At 42.4% G+C, this 18,144-nt stretch overlaps 1 protein-coding gene across 2 annotated transcripts in view; it reads left to right on the top strand.

Annotated features, from left to right (window-relative positions):
* Positions 1-18,144, top strand: part of GPC6 (glypican 6) — a 970,157-nt gene that overhangs the window by 868,842 nt on the left and 83,171 nt on the right. The gene's annotated exons all lie outside the window — the stretch shown is intronic.

Genomic DNA, 18,144 nt, shown 5'->3' on the forward strand with positions numbered 1-18,144 from the left:
ACTGAACCACAAACTTGCCCCTTCATTGAGAATGGAAAACAAAATGGCATTGAGGAGAGAAGTAAGTCTGTAGTTTGCAGCTAGTCAATCAAGACACACTTATTGGCTGCCTGAGAGTTTCAGTGAGCTCCAAGCATGTCTGAGTAATCCCTCACATGTGAGAACAATTTGGGAGGAATGTTCTGTTTCCATGTTTGAAATGTCTACAACACCACCATTCTGGCCTCTTTCTCAAAACTTCTAATCCTGTCGTCGGCTGAGTATAGGAGGCATGGGCTGTACGCGCTCAATGGTAAATAGTCAAACACCACATCAGACTTCCTTTGAAGACAGCCGCACAACCTTCATTAGTGAGCCCCAGGGGAATGTTCCTTTGTGTATAAGAGCTGAAGGCATAAGAAATATCAGAGTCTCATAAATCAAATGACACAGAGGTCCTGGGTTTGGAGCTGTGGGCAGAAACACCTGGCACCCAGTTTGTGCCCATATAGACCCAGCTGGCTAGAAGCAAGACTTTCCATAACCAAAGGGCAGGAGTGTGCAGTGAGGTCTCTAGCCTGAGCTTTCATCATCACCTTCCTATGGCCCAACATCTCTACCATGAAATGGCAACCCCATCCATCTCAACCCTTTAAACCTGGTGGCAGGAGATGGAGTGCCCACTGGAATGTGCCAAGGGAGTTACCCGATCACGTATTTCACTCATGAAAGTGTTTCGTGAAAGAGATTTCAAATATATCAAGGAAGAGGGACACCATGGAAGCCCAGAGAGGGAACCGTGGACTCTCGCCACACGTCCTTGCCTGCCAAGATTCAAACTGGAGTTGCACATCCAGCCTAACCTAGAATGAAGTAGGCTAAGGAAGACTCTGGCCAGCATATAATTCTTTCTCTGGGAGTGGCTAAGCCTAGAGTTTCTAGGCTTGACTCTGGGCTTTAATGAACTTAAGGTACCAGGTAGAGATGGATGCTTAAAATTACCATCAGCTGTTGGGGAAATAGCACATTTGGGGCTTCCATGAAAGGCCATTTCCTTTTAGTGTGGGAAAAAAAAAAAAAAAAACATAGCAACTCTCCATCCCTCTCAAGACCATCGTCTACAAACCAATTAGAGCTGTTCTGAGAGGCCTCATAACCCAGCAGTGCCAGAGTAATTGGTGGATAGGTCTGTGGAAGTTAAAAATAGCCCAAGAGAAAGAAACATACAACAAATATATGAACAAAAGTATCTGTGGCCTGAGAACATCACTTGCTCCTTAGAAGTAGGCGTCTAATTCCAGCATGAAGCTCTCGTCCAAGCCAGGCATCATTTTGCCTTTTCATTTACTGATTCATTTAGTAAATATTTCCCAGCAGTCCAGGATGACTAGACTCACTGCCTGCAGCCAACACCATTTCAGTAGGAGAGTTAGATACAAAGCATAAGAACCAGGATGCAAACAAAGAAACAATGTGCTACAGTTACAGATGGGATGAGCCTATTTCTTGTTGTCCAGTGACTGGACATAGTTTGATAGGAAGTTTCTACTACTGGAGTTTCCAGGAGTCCTTGATAAAAATTTTCTCTGTGGATGACATTCTGTGGGCACTACTTCCTAACTGGTCCCTTGGCTTTATTTCTTAAATTCCCTTAAATCTGTCCTTTATTTAGCAATCAAGGTATTTAAAAGCACAAAAAAAAAAAAAAAAAAAAAAAAGACGAAGAGCCCCTGCCTCACCTGTTACCACCTCCTTTTCACCTAGAATGGAACCAAAGGTCAGCAAGGTCATGTGTTTCATCCTCTGCCTACCTGAGGCCGTTGTGCCTTTGCCAGTGTACACAGCTCAGCTTCTGCAGCTTCCTTTGCTTATGGTGTCCCCCCCTTCTGGGCCCTTTCAGTAAATCCCTGTTATGAGTCCCAATCCTGACAGCTCACCAAATCATCTACTACACACTAGAAATCAGCATCTCAGTGGCACTTGCTCCCTGACAGTCTTCTCCTGACATCATTAGTCATGTGAGACAAGGATAGCTGCTGTGTCCTTATGCACCAAGAAGCTGGCCCAGGACGTGGTGCACAAATTAACTGTGGCCAAATGCTTGTAGAATTGATTTCCGTGGATGGGGGCAGGCAAGGAGGAGGAAACCGAGAAGAAATCACCTTTGCTTTTCTACTGCTGTGAAGAGACGCCAAGATTAAGGCAGCTTAGAAAAGAGATCACTGGTTGGGAGCTTACTTATAGGTTCAGAGGGTCAGTCCATGATAATACTGGCAGGAAACATAGTGGCAGCAGGCTCGGACTCAAGCTGAGTCTGATCTGTAAGATCAAGCAGAGAGGGAGGGAGGAAGGAAGACAGCCAGACTCAGAGAGAGAAATACATACAGACAGACAGACAGAGACACAGAAAGAGATATACAGAGGAGACAGAGGAGGCAGATGGACAGACACAGAGAGACAGAGAGACAGACAGACAGAGAGACAGAGAGAAGACTGGGCCTGGTGTGGATTTTTGAAATCTCAAAGTCTCACACCTCCTTCAGCAAAGCCAGTTTCCTGCTCCTTCCCAAACATTCCCACAAACTGAGGAGCAAGCATTCAAATCTCCGAGCCTTCTGAAGCCATTCTCATCTAAACCATCACATTAACTCGGCTGGGCACGATGGCACACACTGTTGGTCTCCACAGAGAGTCTGAAGCCAGCCTGGTCTACAACGTGAGCTCCAGGCCAGCTCTGAGACCTGTCCATGCACCGCCACCCCCAGAGCAAAGAAAGAAACCAAACAATTCAAAGATTATATTGTCTAAAGTGGCCTCTTTTACAGTAAATTTATCTTGTCGGAAAATCAGAATTCTATGCATTTATAGAATGCAGAATGATGTTTGCAGTGTGTCTGCACTGTAGAAATTCTATACCAAGCTAATTAGCAGAATGTTGTCTTCTGCATTTCATGCTTTGCTGGTGGCTTTTGTTTATCTTTAGCTTTGGCTTTGGGGTGTGTGTGTTGAAAAACTCACCCTTGTAACAAATATGAGGCATGTAGTAGATTATTAGTAGGTGAAGTTTGAATGAAATATCCTACTAGAGAATTCTCTATGAACCTGATGAGATGGGACCTTATTTTTTAATAAGCAAATTTTGAATGAGATAATTTTTACTCAATTTATTTGACCATATCACAGTCGTACTGTTGTTTTAAGAATTGTGTATAAAAATGACATAATCTGTGAGAAATCCCATAATCAGGAAGAATAACAGCATAGCACCTGTGTGGTTACACCCACCATGTACTTGCACATGCAGTAGGAAGGGTCAAAAGTAAAAGCTGTCTAGATGGACCAGCTGTGGAAGAGTGCTGCAGGTAAGGCTGGCAGAGAAAACAGAATGAAGGGAATTAGAGAGGAGAGGGGAGGGATAGCCAGGCTCTCCAAGAAAGAGCAAGTATGTAGAGAAAATTCAGTGGCCTCCTAAAAAACTAGCTAAAGATAAAGAAACAACGGTGCCAGCTATGGAAGATCTCAAGCTGATTGTTTCCCCTTACGATGCATATTGCTCTCCAAGATAAATCCCAATTACATGGTTCCCTTCTCTGGTGTAGTCATTTATTTCTTCTACTCTTTCCAATAGCTAACACACACACACACACACACACACACACACACACACACACACACACACACACAACTTTACAGTAAGACATTTCCTTCCCCAAATGTTATCATCTCTCTAGGAAGGAGGACTAATTTTTCTCTGCCTCATAATTGAACCTCTGAATGAGAGAGTTTTCCAGGCTAATGAAAAGGTCTGTTCTCACCGATGTGTTCATGCCCCTGTCTTCTCCAAGCTCTGTTGGTTTGGCACTGCCAAGTCCCTTTTATTCCCCTACTTAGCCCTCATAAGGCAGTCGGGAGTGAGCTACAAGATTCCTTTGAAAGATACATACTGTCCTAACACGCATTTCTATAAGTTAGGACACATTTTAAACTCTAGATTTCTTTGCTTTTGTGCAATAAATGTATAAACACATACATTTTCAAGGGATGGAGTCTTATTCAGGGTTTCTATTCCTGCACAAACATCATGACCAAGAAGCAAGTTGGGGAGGAAAGGGTTTATTCAGCTTACACTTCCACATTGCTGTTCATCACCAGAGGAAGTCAGGACTGGAACTCAAGCAGGTCAGGAAGCAGGAGCTGATGCAGAGACCATGGAGGGATGTTACTTACTGGCTTGCTTCCCCTGGTTTGCTCAGCTTGCTTTTTTATACAACCCAGGTCTACCAGTCCAGGGATGGCAATAACCACAATGGGCTGGGCCCTTCCCCCTTGATCACTAGTTGAGAAAATGCCTTACAGCTGGATCTCATGGAGGCATTTCTTCAACTGAGGCTCCTTTCTGTCTAATAACTCCAGCTTGTGTCAAGTTGACACAAAAGCAGCCAGTACAGATGGGGACTGCAACACTTTAAACAAAGATTTTTTTGATTCCTCTTGGGCCCAGCACCACCAAGTAGCAAGGAGAACCATTGTAGTTACTGTTGGTTGAACCCTGACCTTATTGATTCAACCCTGTGGAAGAGAAACAGTGTCTCTGATTTGCTGACACATTCTCTCTTTATGTGCCTTATTTATATGTTTATTTCAAATCCTCCCTGAAGTCTTGTGAAGCATCCACTTTTTTGATTATCAGAAAGGAATGTAAAATTTAGAGATTAAACAGTTAGCCTGAGGTCAGACAAGTGGCAGAGACAGAACGCAGCTAGATCAGCCCAGTCCAAAAAGAAAAGGATTTTCCCAGCATGCTGCAGTTTCCTTTATAAGCATCTCCCAATAGGACCAAATGTGCTCAGCGCTGAGAGGAGCAATTGCATGAGGGAGCTTGGCCTGTGGAGCCATGCAAGGAGAGGTAGATGAGGCTAGTCCGATGGCAAACACATCATCACATTCTGTAGCTTTGTCATCCTCATGACAGGAAGGAAGAACTCTTACTAGCCCCCTGTATCCAACCCAAATGTAAACAGCCCAGAGCTTCACATTGGTGGAAATTCCCCAAAGAAAAAGCGGGAGAACTAGGAGTCAAGTTTCTGCCTTTGAACTTCAGATATATTGATAATCTCCTCTTTATCCTCTCAGGGAAGATAAATCTGATTTCACTAGCTATCATTTAGCTACATTAGGAATAATTTCAAATCTAACCAAGGAAGATTGGTTTGTCAGATATAATCTAAATTAAGAAGGAAGACGGATTAAGTTCCGGTTGAAGCCATCTATTCAATTAACAGCTATTACAGGCGAGTACAGAACCAATTCCAGAAGCGTGAGACAGCCTGGTGGTGCTTCATTTTATCTAGAAAATTCTTCCTGAATGTACAGATCACAAGAAAACCAAAAAAAAAAAAAAAACAAAACAAAAAACCCAGAAGAACATTAAAAGAACATTAAAGAGAACAGAACATCTTCTGACTCTACCTACTGAGTCGGTTTCATCATCTATAGTATTTGATGACCTTTCTTTTTTTCTAATAGGATGGTTCTCAGTTTCCCGAGCACCAATTCTCTAACTTTGCAGAATTCTTTTCTAGCACCTAGTCCTCCCTCCCTGGCTCTCTTTGCTGTGCATTTCCTCTTGTAGGGAATTAGGGATAAGGACTCCCTAGAAAATTCAAATGGTGAAAATGTCTCCTCTCCAGTGGAGAACGTCACCCAGAATCTACCTTTTGCTTACTCCACTGCCAAGTTCTCTGTTTTCTTTGGGGACTCTCTGTCACATATGCCCCTCTTGGGGCAATCATAATACTAATGTGTTGCGGTCATTTCCGACTGTCTTCCTCCTGGACAGTATTCTAAGTAGTCTGAGGCCAAGAGCTGAATCTTATTTCTTCTCAGATTCTGCAGAGAGAGCTCTTAGGATTCCCCATGTGGAAGGAATGTTTTTGCCCGGTTGAGATCACAGTGTGAAAACATAACTCCAGAGATGTTTCAGCAAAAAAGCAGACAATAAATAGCTCGCCTTGGTTTGAAGGCCCTCTGTAGTGTTCAAGCGCGGTGGCCGTTACTAGGTCAGAGATGGACACCAGACAGGCCCAAAACCTTGCTGTCACCATTCATGTGATTTGGGGCAAATCATTTATCTATCCAAAAACTCAAGTGACCAATGTTCAAAATGAAAGTCCCAGTACATCTTACAGATGTTTAAACAGAATAATGGTACAGTACCTGTAACGTATTTAGTACAGATCATGTCAAATCTAAACCACCCATGAAGGTTAAGGCTCCTAATTGTTACCAAACAGAACTGTGATAGATACATTTTGAAGAGTTTGGTGCTATGGTCTTAATTCATCCAGGATGGTCTACAGGCTTAAACTTAGCCTGTAAGAGCAGAAAATATTTAACTTTACCTCACATTTATTTGATCCTATGCATGTTTGATTATTTCCAATTAAGAGTTTTCACCTCAGGAAAAAAAGTATCTATATATGTGTGTGTGTGTGTTTGTGTGTGTGTGTGTGTGTGTGTGTGTGTGTGTGTGTGTGTGTGTCTTTGATAACAGGTTCCAAGCAATGGTAAGTTGTTGATAACTGTGTCAATGACCCAGTGCTAATCTGTGCCTCTTGGCACTACCAAAGAAGAAAGATTTGGGGGAATTTTGGTGCCCTCTGCCCATGGTCACATTATTCTTCCTCGTTTTCTCCATAGGTGGATAGTGAGGTCCCTCCCACGTGATCCTGGAGAAAAGAAGCAAATAGTCACCCTATTTACAAAGCTTTAGGACCTTTTAATTTTCACAACTTGTTTTCAGTTTTGTTTTCAAAGAGAAGGCTGTATTCTCGGTGGTTCCAGACTTTCCCTCTGTGTATTCTATTACTGTTTATAGCAGAACCAGATTTTTTTTTCAGAAAAAAGAGTTATGTTTTTATAATGTAAATCAAAAGCTTAAATATGCTTATTTATAAGAAAAGTATCGAACAAAAATAGTTTTAAGCTTTCCTTCTTGGGAATAGATATTCTTGTTGTGTTTTCCTTTTTTGATGATAAAGGAAAACTTTTGATTATCTCTTACCTTTGGGGATTTATCTGGAGACTTAACATTTTGGTAAAGGAGAAAAAGATATTTAATGTGCTCCACTCAAAAATGGATTAGTGGAACTCAATTTAAATCAACGCCCAATGTGTCCCAAGGAGCAAAGAAGGAAATCTATTTTTCTGGATCTCATGGAAAATTTCTCCCCTCCCCATGCCTTGCAAGGAAATCTTCCCAGGTCTGTGCCTCTCACGGACAGGCTCTGCGCAGTCTCACAAACGCACAGCCTTCTGATCACTGCCTGCCTGCTGAGGAACTGCGGACTGTCTGCTACTGATGAAATACCAACTGCAGGAGCCTAGCAGTGTGCCTGTTAGGGTTCACCACTGTGTTCCATGTGTTCTCACCTCTGTGTTCCATGTGTTCTCACTTCTGTGTTCTGCGTGTTCTCACTTCTGTGCTCCATGTGTTCTCACCTCTGTGTTCCATGTGTTCTCACTTGTTTTCCATGTGTTCTCACCTCTGTGTTCTGCATGTTCTCACTTCTGTGTTCTGCGTGTTCTCACCTCTGTGTTCCATGTGTTCTCACCTCTGTGCTCCATGTGTTCTCACCTCTGTGTTCCATGTGTTCTCACCTCTGTGTTCCATGTGTTCTCACCTCTGTGTTCCATGTGTTCTCACCTCTGTGTTTCATGTGTTCTCACCTCTGTGTTCCATCTGTTCTCACCTCTGTTTCATGTGTTCTCACCTCTGTGTTCCATGTGTTCTCACCTCTGTGTTCCAGGTGTTCTCACCTCTGTGTTCCAGGTGTTCTCACCTCTGTGTTTCATGTGTTCTCACCTCTGTGTTCCAGGTGTTCTCATGTGTTCTCACCTCTGTGTTCCATGTGTTCTCATCTCTGTGTTCCCCGTGTTCTAAATCAAGTCGAGTCACCAGTTTTTGCTTTGGTCACTTTTCCTATCTTTGTTTTTTTTTTTTTTTTTTTTTTTTTTTTTAAAAAGCTGGCCACCATGTATGTTTCAAGATTTAAACAGTTTTCTTCCAAACCTTAAACAGCTTGGTTCCAGGATATCTGTCAGATGGTTTGCATGCTTCTTACAATCTTTTCCTCAAGAATTTGGATTGTGTAAGAATTCACCTCTGTGAGAAATACATCTACTTGCCAATTCCCTTGATGTATGACTGGTTGCAAGCCAAGGCATGATGTCACTGAACATAGTGACATATCATGGTGTAGTATTCCTGTCAGATATCCATTTGTCATATATACATATATATGTTACATATATTATTTCAATTTGTATAATTTATGAGATTGTTAGTACATAAAACTTAACTTTTAATGATCATGATTAGCAACTTATTTGCAAACTTACTAGAAATGTCTCAAGTCCACTCATGAGCAGTAAGAGCTGGTTCCAGCACAGTGCTGCTGTTCCAGGAAGTTGTCTGGAGTCCCTGGTTTGGACCAGTTGCTCTTTGTGGGCATTTTCTTTATGCTCAAAGCTTTCTAGTTCCCTGGTCTCTTGTCAGAGTGCTCATAAGAGCAGGTACGTGTCCAAAAGACATATCTGCACCACTTAATTTTAACCACAGTAACACTCAAGTATGTATTTGTCCGAGCATACAGTAGATGAATGCTTCACAGCCAGGGTGATGTGATTCATATGTTTACTTACAATCTGCCGAGTGACATTAAAGAAGTTCTTCCAGCCTTATAAACAAAGAACATGTAAATAATCATTTAGCCAGGCAAAGAGAAGTGGGATTTTTTTTCTTTTTCTCTCTCCACACACTAAAATATGCTATGTTCGATTCCTTGAATCTCTGCCCTCTCTGCTCATTTGGAGAGAATATCAAGATATCCTGCAATCTCAGGAGTGCACAACCGTAAAAAAATAAATAAATAATAAATAAAAAATCTTAAGCAAATGGAAAACATTTGTTTTTATTGAAGAAAAGATTTTAAGAGGCATCTGACAGATACCCTGGAACCAAGGTGTTTATGCTTTGGAAGCAAAATTGTTTAAACCTTAAAATATACATGGCAGCCAGGTTTTGAAAAAAAAAATCAAAGTCAGTAAAACTTGACCTAAGCATAAACTGATGACTCAACTAGATTTAGATACCAGAATTCTCTCAGCACACTGAATCCATCCAGGGACTTGGATCTGCCAGGGAAGTTGACCAGGGGGACCGGCGTAATCAGTCTTTAAGGAAAGAAAAACACAAGAGAACTGAATGAAAGATGATGAGAGAGGAGAGAGAAGACAGAGCGGGAGTAGAACGAGAAAGGGGTGTCCTGAAGTGATGGGGTGAAGACCCATCTTCCTAGGGAAGGCATGACATGAAGAGACCTGCCAACATAAACAACAGGGAACAGCTGGGAACTTGGAGCATGCTTACCATTAATCTAATTACTTTAAACCAAAGAAAGAAATGATTATCAAAATCATTCTGTTGTATGCAGGAAAGCTGTGTCTTAAGATATTAGCAGAAAGCTGTTAGGAACCAGAAAAAAAGAAAAAGAGGAATTCGTAAACATAAACTCTAAGGAAAAGTTTAATTTATTAGCATAGCTCTTCTTGCTACTGAGGTTGATGAAATGTTTTGTGGAACATTTCAAGTGACTCCTGTTTACCTGCGTTGATATGCAAATACCCATACACAAACATATTTCAGTCACTCCCTCACTTCAAAGAATTACTTTAATTTTGAGTATATATGGGGGTGGGAGGTATGCCCAGATGAGTGCAGTCCCCACAGAGGCCTGCAGAGGGCATCAGAGCCCTGGCAGCTGGACTTACACATGGTTGCAAGTCACCTATGTGGCTACTGCAAACAATCCTCTGGTACAACAGTATGCATTCTTAACCACAGAGCTGTCACCGTCACGCTGTGGAAATGTCCTCGGCTGTGTGCCATAGTTGCATAATCTGGATGAACACCAAGAGGGAGAGGCTTCAGCTACTGCAGTGAAGGGGTGCTGCCAGCCAGAAGGTTGACCAGGTGGTGATGATATTGGGAACAGTGACTAAGTAAAGACTCCAAGAATGCCTGACATTGTGATATAAGCAATGCCTTTGTCTAAGCTCTGAACCCAGTCACGGAATCCATTCCATGTTTCACAGTGTTATCTGTTCACAGCCCCTTTTAAGACTAAGTCCAAGGATTGTATTCTACCTACTTGCTAGACAGTTCACAGGCACCTGCATTGTATAGTGGCTGTCACTATTGCAGGGCTTATATCCAAAGTAAACTCTTATTTTAATCAGAAATGACCCCAAAGCATAAGAGTGGTGATAAAAATGCCTTGGATATGCCAACGAGGAGCCATAAAGTTCTCCTTTGAAGGAAAAAAGTGGAAGAAATGCATTGTTATATATGTAGACAAAAAAAAAAAAAGTTTCTGCCTTCTGTAACGTTCGGGAAAGTACTATGGGCATTAGAGGTCTTAGTTTACCAAACAGATCACTAATTTGACTATTTTGTAAGTGAGGTCTTCAATTTTCTATCTTGGTTATTAATTTTAGAAAGTAACTTACTCAATGATCAAGAACTCAACTCTTTGATTGTAGTTATTAACTCTGATAAAGTTGTTTATTTATCTTTGCTTGAACTTGACATAGTAAATTGAGTAAATTGGTAGCAGTATTGTCTCATAGGAACGAATTGCTCTGTCTAGCTCTCCAGGCTGAGGAAGAAATGCCCAGCCTTGGTTTGGAAGACACCGTTGCCTAGAAAGCTTAAACTGTCCATCGAAGCTCTGTATCCCAAGTGATTGTAGATCGTGCCAGTGAAAATAATCTACACCTCACTTTTTCAGTGTCTTCTCTAGGACTATTTTATCTTCAAAAATTGGGAAACCATGTTGTCCCCAGTTTCAGATGATGTACTGAAGCTAGTACTCCAAGTTTTTAGGCTCTTCTTAGCAACTATTGCTATGCTCGGAAGGTACTGATCCACTCAAAAGTTTTTGTAGAAAGTTAACTCCTGGAACTTGAAGATGTAATTACTGGAGTTGCCCTTTAAGAAATCTAAGGAGGCCTCTCACCAGTCTGTCTGCTAAATAAGAAAACATGATGTCATCTATGGATTTTCCGGTGTCAGAACCTTATACACTTCACAGCCTCTAGGACTACAAAAATTTCTGTTATGAATGGACCCAGTCGAAGGTATTTCATTGTAGCACTTCCAGTCTCTTGAACTCTTGTCTGTTTCCTCTCAGCTGACAGTTGTCACAGTCACGTCTAGACCCAAGATACACAGTCCTGCACAGATGTGACGGTTCATTGGTACCTTGGGTATAGATGTAATAGATTGAAATCCCCTCCCCCCCACCCCCCCCCACTCCATTACTCTTCCAACAAACAGTGCAGTTGTTTGGATGGCAGTACAAACTAAACTCTAATAGATGAAGAAAACAGCCTCAGGTCATCAAGTCTGAGGAAATCCAGACAGCATAGAGCCTCACTGAGCAGTAGCTTTTCTGACTTGCCAAGACCCACTGAGAAGGAAGTGAGGAGATGGGTTTAGTCCCACACAGAGACTATCCACAAACATTGTCTCTCAAGTTGCCAACAAAGACTCTAGTGGATATGTTACAAAGTAGCAAAGAGGTCTAGAAGACAGGGAACAGCATACTTTGTGAGAACTATGTTAATATATTTCAGTTCTAAATACATTTACAAACCAAATGCAAAGCTGTTACCAACACATCTCTCCTTCCTCTCCTCCCTGGTCCTTCCCTCCCTATAAAACAATAAAATGTTTCCTTGTCCAGCACTTTGTCTCAAGGCCAGTGCCTTTCATCTCAGAACACCAGCAGACTTCTGAGATACTATCTCTGTAATCCTCTTAAGGAAGAGGCATCCTGAGGCAGAGAGCTCCCCCAAATCCACATGTCCTTTGAGTCGGATAGGTAGGAATGCTGGTTCCTTTGCATATTCACAGCATTTGTCTATACTGAAGTTCCTGTATACTTTCTGGGATTCTCTAATTATCTTTTAGCATGAACTGGGCAGAAGGAACCCCAGGTGCTGTTTTTTAGAGGTGTTGAAAGGGGTGGGCCTAAAGATTTGCTGCCCTTTAAGTGGTTTAGCTTGTGGCTACACCTTCTACAAACTTCTGTTTTCTCGTAAAAACAAGGCTTTTTTTAAAAAACTTTAACTGAGGATGGAGTGGTAGCCCCAACCTCGGAAGCAATTCTTTCAGAATCTCATTTCTCTTAGCAGGTCTGAGCCACCCTCATCTCGGGGTGGAACTTCCTGGAGGAGCCCTACAAATTACATCACAAACACATTGGAACACATTTCAGCCTAAAGTCCCTGTGGTCCTAATTCAATACATGAACTCTATTGCTTCTGCACATCTTTGAGCCCTTATAGGTAATATTGTGTGGAAGACACAGATCAGGGTACAGATAGGGGGCTGGAACTGTGGCTCAGAGGATGGATCCTTGCTGCTCTTCCACGGGACCTAAATGTGATGCTCACATTAGGAGCGCTTTCTTTAGTAGTTTTAACTTCAGCTCCGGGGGGAATCCAATGCCATCTTCTGGCCTTTGTGGGAACTGCACATGTGAGCATAAAACCGGCACACAGGCACACACACACACGCACGGAAGTAAAATTAAAAAATTTACAAACAAAATGCAGAAAGTGAAGGAAGCACTAGGCCAGGTGTTTTCCTCTTCACATTTTTTCACTGGGGAAGAACTTAAAGAAAGTGTAAGTTATGCACGTTTGGAATCATATGATTATCAAGCACCTTTTTTTCTAGATACTGGGTTGTATGTCCCCTGCTCCCTAGCTTACGTGTGACCACGATTGATGCTGGTATAGTAAGTGGTGCCTACTGAATATATGGCTCAGAGACGCCACCCCATTCACACAACATGGGCTCTCTCCAGCAGACTAATCCCGCTCCCCCCCCCTCTCCTTTCCCTTCATGAACACAGACTTTAGAAACCACCTCAAAATCTCATATTGCATCTCCAGCTCTGACCACTTGATCACCTCACTGTCATTTAATGTCAGACCTTATTACTCATTATTACAGAATCTTACCTAGTTCTTTATTTGTTCAAAATATAAAACACTGGGGTACGGAGGCTACCCAGGCTGCTCATAGGAACCTAGACTGAGCCCCAGTACTAAAACAGCTATTACAGCAAATGCAGAAAACAAGAACACCCCAAATTTATGTCCAGTAGTTTCAGTTGCCATTCACCCCATGGACCCCATGTTTCCTAAACACTTTCTCTACCTGATAGACTATAGGCAATCTTGTTATCTGCAGGCAAATGTGACACTGTAAACCCATTGGCAACGTAGGCAATGGTGCCTGTCCCTGCACTGTCACTGTTCATGTGACTACTCATCATAATCCCATGGCTTGAGAGAATAGGTCTCAATGTGGGGATCTGGGAAAGGACACGGGTATTCAGACCTGATGCACTAAATGTGTGACTCTCAATTTCACTTTTCGGGTGCTCAGCTACAGGACAACATGTGGACTTGTCTTTACCTGATTCTGTATGTGACACTGGTACAAAGGTCCTTTATAATCCCTGAGAAAACACAAGCTGGTACTCAGGGGCCTTCTTGCTCCTGTCCCCAAGTTCTACACAGCCCAGGTTTGGAACTTTCACATGAAAGGGCCTCTTTCTGAACTGTTTTGTTTTCTAAGAGGCAGGTGGTATGTCTGTTTAGGGATATGCAAATTTTGAGGTCCTTGTGAAGAAGTTTCTACAAAAGTTCCCAGCAGAATAAGAAGTTTGTGGGCATCCCTTTGGTTTGGATCTTAGAGCTAGCAATCTTTGCTTTGAAATCACCTTCAAAATCTACACTAGCCATAGGTAATGGAAAGCCATTAGGATATAGGAACTAATCTGTGGTCTGTCCTCAACACCTTAAACAACCCACCACAAAACATGAAATCTCTCCCCAGAGCGCATAACATGTGTTCTTCAGAGAATCCCAAAGGACTGTGATTTAGCTTGACCCCTGCAGTCAGTGGGGCCCTTCCCTTCCTGAGGTGTGGTGACAGGCGTCCTTAACTCTTCAGGGCCCAGCCCTTTGTAATCTTAACAAAGCTCTTGCTATTGTTCCCTGCATTATCTTTCCTAAAAGTCAGCTGTCATTTCCAAAGCAATCCAAAATAGTCCTACTCAAAAGATCCCGGAGCTTTGGGAACGCTAAGGCCCTGCATCAGCAGCGACCTTGCTACAAGGAAGTGATTTAGGCACTGTGGGAGAAAAGGCTCACTGTCTTTATCATGCTGGTTTCGCCATCAACTTCAGAAATTGTGAGAGAGAAAGAATAATCAATAGTGTGTTAAGACCAGCCTCCAAGAATGCCAAGACAAAGTACCCCTGTGCTGCAAAATGCTGAGTTGAAGGAGAAGTCTGAATGCACAAAAGAGAAATTAGTTGTAGTGGAGACGCAAAATGGATCGAGTCGCAAGATGGAATTTGTCATTGGGAAGGGCACTCAAGGGCTCTCTGCGTCCTTCAGGGAGGAATCACATATTATGCGGGATGAAAAATGCTCCAGGCTAAACAACCCAGAATCAAAGGACAACACGAATGATCACACTGCAAATATGCATTCGCTGGTCAAGATCTAACTCAAATAGTTGAGGGAAGTGTCTATAATTTAAATTAAAGCACGATTACACCGCCTTCCCCTCACCCTTTCCTCTCTCCACCATTTCCCATACACTCCTCGCTCTCTCTCAGATCCATGGCCAGTTTTTCTTTAATTCTTATTATATACATGTTCTCCCTGAACATATAGCTATAAACAAAACCACAACCTGCTTAGTCCAAATAAGGTTACCTGTGTGCCTCTAATTTCAGGGCTATTTGGTATTGGATAACCAATGTGGGGCCTCTGTCTTGAGGAAGACTGCCCCATTCTGCACATTCCTTGGTTGCTGGTAGATTTAGGCTAGGGCTAGGGTCCTGTGAGATATCCCCCTTCCATGTAAGCATGTCAACTGCTGTCATTCTTATTCTGGGTCTTGTTGGGACATCCATGTTGCTGACACTTCATGGGTGTAGCTTGCTCAGAATTTCCAGGAGCAGAAATCTCACGGCAGAGTTGCGTCACCGTCTTTGCAGCCTGCTCTTCACTGGTGTCCCTGAGCCTTCGGTGAGAGTTGTGTTGTAGGCACATCAATAAGACTGGTACCAAACACTTTTCTCCGCACTTTGATTACTTGTCAGCTTCTGCAACAGTCTCTTATCTATTGCAGAGAACATGCACTTACTTGTGGATGTAAAGATAAACATTTAGAATATAGTAGGGGTTATTCTAGGTTAATAAAGTGATGGTTGTTGGTTCTCCTCCAAGATCCATGACTTAATTAGCCCCAATAGCTGCTAGGTGTTCAGTACCAGGCATTATGCTTCTAAGAAGTATCTAGGAGACAAACTTTCTCCTATATACAAGTGTTAGAAACATAAGGTTGAACTTGAGTATGTGCTGGAAACTGCTACTATGTGTATTCTTCAGGGTTCTCTAGATAAAAAAAACTTACAGAGTGTGTGTGTATGTGAGTGTATGTGTGTTTGTGTGTATGAGTGTGTGTATGTTTGTATGAGTATATATGAGTGTATATGTGTATGAGCATATGTATATGTGTATATGCATGTGTGTATATATGAAAGTATATGTGTTTGTGTGTGAGTGTGTATGTATGAGTGTGTATGAGTATGTGTGTATATGTATGAGTGTGTGTGTATGTGTGTATATGTATAATGTGTACATATGTGTGTATATGTCAACGTAACAAAGCCTCACAAGTCCACCCCTTGTCAACTTGACACACAATCATATCTTCTTATGTTATACTTAATTTCCAAATAAAAACAATAACCAGGTCATAACTGCACCTAGCATGATATAACACTCCTTATATAACCTCAAACACATTATAAATTTTAGAATAGGTGGCAACATCCCTTAAGGGTCATTCCTTCGGTATCTCAAACTTAAATGCGATAATGAATAATATTCTCTTAATTGATGTTACATTGCATGACAAACTGAGGGGAGAAAACAAATACCTATGCAAGCACATTCTTAACAAAGTATGACAGAGACACTCACGTTAATTATCATCCTTGTTTCTGCAACTGCTTACATGGTCTTACCTTCCTCTGCTACCCATCCTGAATTTCCTCCACAGGCAGCAAGTGCCTCAGCAGGTCCTGCCTGTTTGCCTAGAAGAGTGACCCATCCCTCCATTCCTGAGAGGCCTGCACCCTTTGTTACCCTGCCTGGACAAGGTTGTTGTAGATTTCCAGTGACTTTAATCACAGGACATGGTAGGGCCAAGAGACGCCCTAAAGGTTCTTCTTACTCAGATGTAATCATTCTTACCTCCATTGTGGAGAGCCAATCCAATTTCCGATTCAGTAATTTGGATTAATTACCCCTCTTAGCACTGTTATTGCTTTCTCAGCCTGTCAGTTAAGGGCATCAGAAACTCAAAGCAGCCATGGGAGGTGTGAGCTTCTAGTTCCGTGGAATGTTGGTTGCTTCTTTGGACAGAAGCACCCACCCACAGACACAGTCTTGAACAAAGCTTCTAGGCCAAGAAAAGTCTCAAGGAACAGCAAGCAAAAGCTACCCAGTTGGTCACTAGGGGTGATTGTTAATGGCACTTCTCTTTTCTACTTCTTGATTCCTGGACCTGTGGATCCTGGCTATGGGAAAAACAATACCATATATTGAATGATGACTCAGAACACATTTTATCTTCTGGAGAACTCTACTCCAGCCTTCCATGCTGCTAACTGTGCCTTCATAAGGCTATTCCATCTTTCTGTCAAGCTGGATGAGTCAGAATTGTTGAGAACATGCTAAGACTACTAGATTTCATAATTGTGAGCTCACATTCACACTTCACTGACTGTCAAGTAAGTTCCTTGGTCAGAAGCAATACTGTGCTGAACAACTTAATGGTGAATAAGGTATTCTGTAAGTTCAAGGATGGTAGTTTTAGCAGAAGCATTCTGTGCAGAAAAGGGCAAACCCATGCCTGGGATAAGTATATACTCCAGTGAGGACAAGCATTGTCCTTTCTACAGAGGAAGTGGTCCAGTGTGGGGCTCAGCTTTGGTCTCTGCTCTTGGCAGATGTGGCAGTCATCAGCAGCTGTAGCCACGTTAGCCTTGGTGAGTAGAAGCCCATGTTGTCAAGCCAAGGCATCACCCCCACAGGCCACCATAGCCACTTTGTTCATGTGACCACTTGGCAACAACAGGGATGGCTGAGGAAAGAGGCTGACTGTCTACAGAGTGTGTCACCTTATCTCCTTAGTTATTGAACTTCTCCCTTGACATCACCTTTTGATGCACATTTACATAGGACACTAGCTAGTCTCCTCAGGTCCTTCACACATGCTTTGGAGAGGTCTCTCCACACATGCTTCTTTCCCAGATGCCTTTCTCACCAATTTCCCAACCTTGCCCAGGAATTAGTGAACAGTTGCTCATCCGGACATTTCTCCTGCCAAGCAAAACGCATGCACGGCTGTGTGCGCTGCCCCAAGTGCTGTCCACTGTCAAGATTTCTCTTGAGTTGTGTTTTTCAAGGTTGTCCCAGAGAGGAGTCACAATGCTGCGACTGTCCATTTTTGAGTGGTGCCTGCATCGCATGCAGAACCATTGGGAAAGCAGGTCCTAGTATCCTCTTTCTCAGTCCAAAGACCTAGTTAAAAGCAAGTCTTTTGAATTCAAATTATTTAACTACTCCTCCCCCCAAGGCCCTCACAGGTGTACTCAGCCACATGAGTTTTAGTTAATCCCAACGTAGTCAATTGACAACCAAGAAGAACTGTCACACTGGTTCCTGGAAGTCTAGGAAGCTGTTGTCTCCTGATAACTGGCTCAGAAGAGAAAACATCTAGAAACAGAGAAGGATATGCTCCCACACCAACTTGAGTGGAATCACTGTGGAAAAGATTGGCAGCTCAGTCCCTAAATTCATTACAACGATCTGGGTGATTTCCCACAGCAACCCCAATGGTCGCATGAACAGCTGCCAACAACCAAATTAGAAGAAAATACCATTTTATGGATTCCGCCCATATTTGCTTGACCTATTTCCACACCATTGCTCAGGAGAATA

This window comes from Micromys minutus, assembly GCF_963924665.1.
Source record: "Micromys minutus genome assembly, chromosome: 5".
Classification (NCBI taxonomy): Eukaryota; Metazoa; Chordata; class Mammalia; order Rodentia; family Muridae; genus Micromys; species Micromys minutus.